Source organism: Bufo gargarizans, chromosome 9, assembly GCF_014858855.1.
Source record: "Bufo gargarizans isolate SCDJY-AF-19 chromosome 9, ASM1485885v1, whole genome shotgun sequence".
NCBI lineage: Eukaryota > Metazoa > Chordata > Amphibia > Anura > Bufonidae > Bufo > Bufo gargarizans.
This window is the reverse complement of record NC_058088.1, coordinates 9,731,263-9,736,466: the sequence shown is the minus strand read 5'-3', so window position 1 is coordinate 9,736,466 and position 5,204 is coordinate 9,731,263.

Sequence of the window (5,204 nt, the reverse complement as noted above, 5' to 3'; positions counted from 1 at the left end):
TCCCAATAGTAATACTGTTCCTCAAAGCCCCACCAATAGTAATTCCCTCCTAGAGAGCCCCAATAGTGATGCTCCTCAAGAATGGCTCCATTAATAGAAAAGCCCCCCATATTGTGCCCAATAATAATAATGCCCCCACAGAGCTCCCGTTGAAATAAGGCCCCCCTATTGTACCCCCCAATGGTAATAAAGCTCCTTATGGTGCCCTCAATAGTAATAAGGCCCCCTACAGCCCCTAGTATTTATAATACTCCTTGTAGTATCTCCAGTATAATTATGCCCTCCCGTAGTGCCCCCGGTATTTACCATATTTTTTGACTATAAGATGCACCTGTGTTTTAAAGTAAAAAAAATCATTTGTATCAATTACACCAATTGTTCAATTAACTACACTTGATATTTCATTAGAATATACAACATACTATAATTCTCCATCTAGAAGAATAGGACAACTGATCATCACAGTCTCACCGTCCTCAACCAGACCCCCTTTCCTATTAAACATCACACCCCCAAACATGAGAACCACACCAGACCCCACCTCTCATAGTAAACACTCATAAATAAAACCCTTCTTACTGCATCTACAAACAAATATCAACACAGAAAACAGGAACAAAGCAAAAACGTTCCACACAAGTAAGGTGTGCAACCAACTTTTTATCAAGAAGGACATAAAGATCAGCATACCCCACATAGGGTTATGTTTCTTACAATGAAATGTGCAAGCCAGTTTTCTATCTTTTCATTGAAAATAGCTTTTATTTTCAATCAGCCATCAAGATACAAACAGACGGTATACTGCGACGTAGGCTGGAACAAAGTACAGTAAATACTACACATAAACATAGGTGCAATGTACAGCACAGGCAGGGGTGCACCTAGCCTTTCTGCTACCTGAGGCGAAAACTGAAACGGTGCCCCTCCTTCCCTATTGCCAGTTTCTTTTTTTTTTTTATTTAAATATTTTATTTGTAGTACAAAAATACATATCTATATAGCATTTATACAATTATAAAATCCTAAAGTCCGTGAGTTTCTGATTTATAAACATGGTTGATAATACTTCCATACAGGTACCCATATTTATGGGGATAATACAAATCAAAGTGGAAATCTCACTTGATGAGAGGAAAGCGAGGATCACCCGGCATCAACAGCCCAGTCGGAAGGCACATACAGCATCCAACTTAGCAAGTTAATATCTATAAAGAGCGGAGGTCGGGGGCCCGCGGCCCGGGCGGCCACAAAGGAGCGAGCGCGCACCCCACGCGTCCCCTCCCGAATATGGGTAAAGAAACGGCAGGATTAACAGTCTTAGATCCATTCACCTTATGCTTGCATTAACCACACATAGCGGGCTTACAACGGCCTTTAGTAAGGAACTGTAACGGCACCGTTTCCGCAGACAAGGGGTTAAAATCCGTTTCCGAGAGACAGGCACAGCTACTGCAGAACACCAACCTCCCGAACTGGATACAAAATAGCACTCCAAACTGGAACCTCGCGGATAGCTGTCAGCAGGCGAACAGGAAAAGCATTCAGTCGGCTTACACTCCTGGCAATCAGTCTCCAACAGCATACAGGGAATCCCCCCAATAACGAGACAAGGCTCCGTGTTGAGGGTCAAGCAGTGCTCTGACTGTTTTTCAAGTACAGCCTCTTTTATTGATAAAAACCAAACATAGTACTGCCCACAGGGTTTTGAAATCCAACCAATCAGTAATTCACAACACACACAATGCAAATACAGCAACCAATCGTTCCCGCCCCCTAGAGGACCAGAAGGGAGATTGCGACACAGAACAGATACAACATATCCCCACAATGCATCATGGTTTCCTCCTCTCTGCCTGGGAGACGACCGAAGACAATCCAATTATCTCTCAGGACAAAGGGGAGATCACCAATACACATGTGGCGACAACAGGACAGGAATCACCACCCAAACACACAATGGCACACCCCCACAGCAAACACAGACATTTAACATATCCCCAGATAGCTCAAGTCTGAGTGCATATCATTAGGTGAATGGCACTCAGAATACATGAATACAATAATATTAGCTATCTGGGTGCCCTCACATAACATACAATTTAACCGAACGCATAATAACATAAAATACAATTCTACAGACAGATTTAAGCTGTGCGGCCGGTCTGTTTTCTCCTTTAAAGTTACTATGGGCCATAATCCTGAGGCAAGAGGCTTTTAAACAGCCCTCTCCAAAACCCAGTGGCGAGGTTGGTTTCGCCACACATCTCCCCCCCCCCCAGGGAAGACTAACCAGATACCTGACCTCACGCCGGTCGGTACCTGAGTTAGTCTGGCAGCCCACCCACAACCCAATACTGGACCTGTAGAATTTAGTAGGCTGTCTCTGTCCAGTGAATCCCCCAAGGTTATATTGGTAGCTGGTACTCCCGGTCTCTGAGTTGCTCCCTGGCTTGGAGTGGAGGTTGCTTTGTGGGCAGGGATCAGCGGTACTCTGCCCTGGTGCCAGCGTTACCACGGAAGAAGCCTGGTTGGAGTCTGGTTGTTGGAGGGGGAAACCGACTGTCTCCCCTTTGGCTAAACTGCCCTGTTGCTGGGGGACAGGAACAACTGTCCCTACCCCCTGTGCTGTAAGTGCAGAGACCACGGTCCCATCTGCACAGTTGTGGGGCTTACTGTCTCCCCCTGGTGCGTTAAGCTGCCGCTGGGGAGAGGGGGTAACGAGCTCCTCTCCCATACATACTTCCAGCCGCTGGGGAGGGCGACCGACCGCCTCCGCTCCCAATACAGTGTCCTGCTGCTGGGGAAAGGAGACTGGGCTCTCTATTCCCTGTAGGACACTCTGCCGCTGGGGGACAGGACCGACTGTCTCTGCCCCCTGTAACTCCATCTGCCGATGGGGAATGGAGACTCGGCTCCCAAATTCCCAAAAATCATGCTGCTGCTGGGGGGCAGGAACAACTACCTCTGCCCCCTGTAACTCAGCCTGCCACTGGGGAGGGAGGCCGCTGTTCTCCTCTCCCTGCACTTCACACTGCCTTCCCGGCATATCACTCTGCTGCTGGGGGGCAGGAACAACTACCTCTGCCCCCTGTAACTCAGCCTGCCGCTGGGGAGGGAGGCCGCTGCTCTCCCCTCCCTGCACTTCACACTGCCTCTGGGGAATGGAGACTAGGCTCCCAATTCCCAAAAAATCATGCTGCTGCTGGGGGGCAGGAACAACTACCTCTGCCCCCTGTAACTCAGCCTGCCGCTGGGGAGGGAGGCCGCTGCTCTCCCCTCCCTGCACTTCACACTGCCGCTGGGGAATGGAGACTGGGCTCCCACTGTCCCGCAACCGTAACTTCCGATGGAGGTCCACCCAACGTGGCAGCTGACCGTCACCTTCTGCCCGGTATAGTAGGGTCTTAGACACTAGACTCCTCACGAACTTCACGTATTTCTCAGCTGGATTGGGTCCGAAGAAGTTCAGCTGCAACCACATCATACGGTCAAATTCCTCCACAGAGTATCTGTACTCCACTGCTGGTTCCATCCTGGTGCTTTTAGGGTCACTGTACTGAGACATGCGTTGCCCTTAAGTTGTAAAATCCAAAGAAATGGTGTCTCCTGTAGCTGTCCTTCTGGCTGTAGGAACGATCCCGCTGCTTGCCACCAATGTAACGGCACCGTTTCCGCAGACAAGGGGTTAAAATCCGTTTAGGCGATATGCCCCTTTCCGAGAGACAGGCACAGCTACTGCAGAACACCAACCTCCCGAACTGGATACAAAATAGCACTCCAAACTGGAACCTCGCGGATAGCTGTCAGCAGGCGAACAGGAAAAGCATTCAGTCGGCTTACACTCCTGGCAATCAGTCTCCAACAGCATACAGGGAATCCCCCCAATAACGAGACAAGGCTCCGTGTTGAGGGTCAAGCAGTGATCTGACTGTTTTTCAAGTACAGCCTCTTTTATTGATAAAAACCAAACATAGTACTGCCCACAGGGTTTTGAAATCCAACCAATCAGTAATTCACAACACACACAATGCAAATACAGCAACCAATCGTTCCCGCCCCCTAGAGGACCAGAAGGGAGATTGCGACACAGAACAGATACAACATATCCCCACAATGCATCATGGTTTCCTCCTCTCTGCCTGGGAGACGACCAAAGACAATCCAATTATCTCTCAGGACAAAGGGGAGATCACCAATACACATGTGGAGACAACAGGACAGGAATCACCACCCAAACATACAATGGCACACCCCCACAGCAAACACAGACATTTAACATATCCCCAGATAGCTCAAGTCTGAGTGCATATCATTAGGTGAATGGCACTCAGAATACACGAATACAATATTATTAGCTATCTGGGTGCCCTCACATAACATACAATTTAACCGAACGCATAATAACATAAAATACAATTCTACAGACAGATTTAAGCTGTGCGGCCGGTCTGTTTTCTCCTTTAAAGTTACTATGGGCCATAATCCTGAGGCAAGAGGCTTTTAAACAGCCCTCTCCAAAACCCAGTGGCGAGGTTGGTTTCGCCACAGGAACATTTCTTTAAAACAACCTGGGGGGGTCCAGCAGTCTTCTACCGCAGTGGAGAAAAAAAATCACATGCATGTTTTACTGCCTCATCCCCAGGTAGTTTAGGATTGAAAATTAGTGCCCAGCTTAACCATGCCTCGCATACAGTCACACCAGTATCTCGGGTGCGAGGGGGCTCAGGTCAAATATCGCCCGGCAATCGCCGGCATTTAGACGGAATGTAAACAAAAAAAAAAAAAAACACCAGCGACCAGACCTGTCCCCTAATAGCACCCGTGCAGCATATAACATACCACTGCCTGCAATCAAACCACATATCTGACAGAGAGAACCGCATTGAGTGTCACACCCAGACCCCCCGGCCGCCTAGGGCCCCGGGCCCCGGACCCCCGCCCATAAGGCGCACAGTGCCCTAATTTGACAGAAGCTTTAGCCATTGTTCAATGCCGGAGAATACCCCCATCCTCCCGCTCCCCAGAAATACTCCAATACTCAGGCGAAATGTCACATCTTTCGCCAATTACAATACATACAGAAAAAGCCGGACTAATAAGATCATCCCCATCCCAACCCCCCTTGTCCCCTCCCCCACCTTGCAGGAAGAAGGAAGAAAAAAGAAAAAAAAAAAAAAAGAAAAAGAAAGGCAGTTCCAGATTAA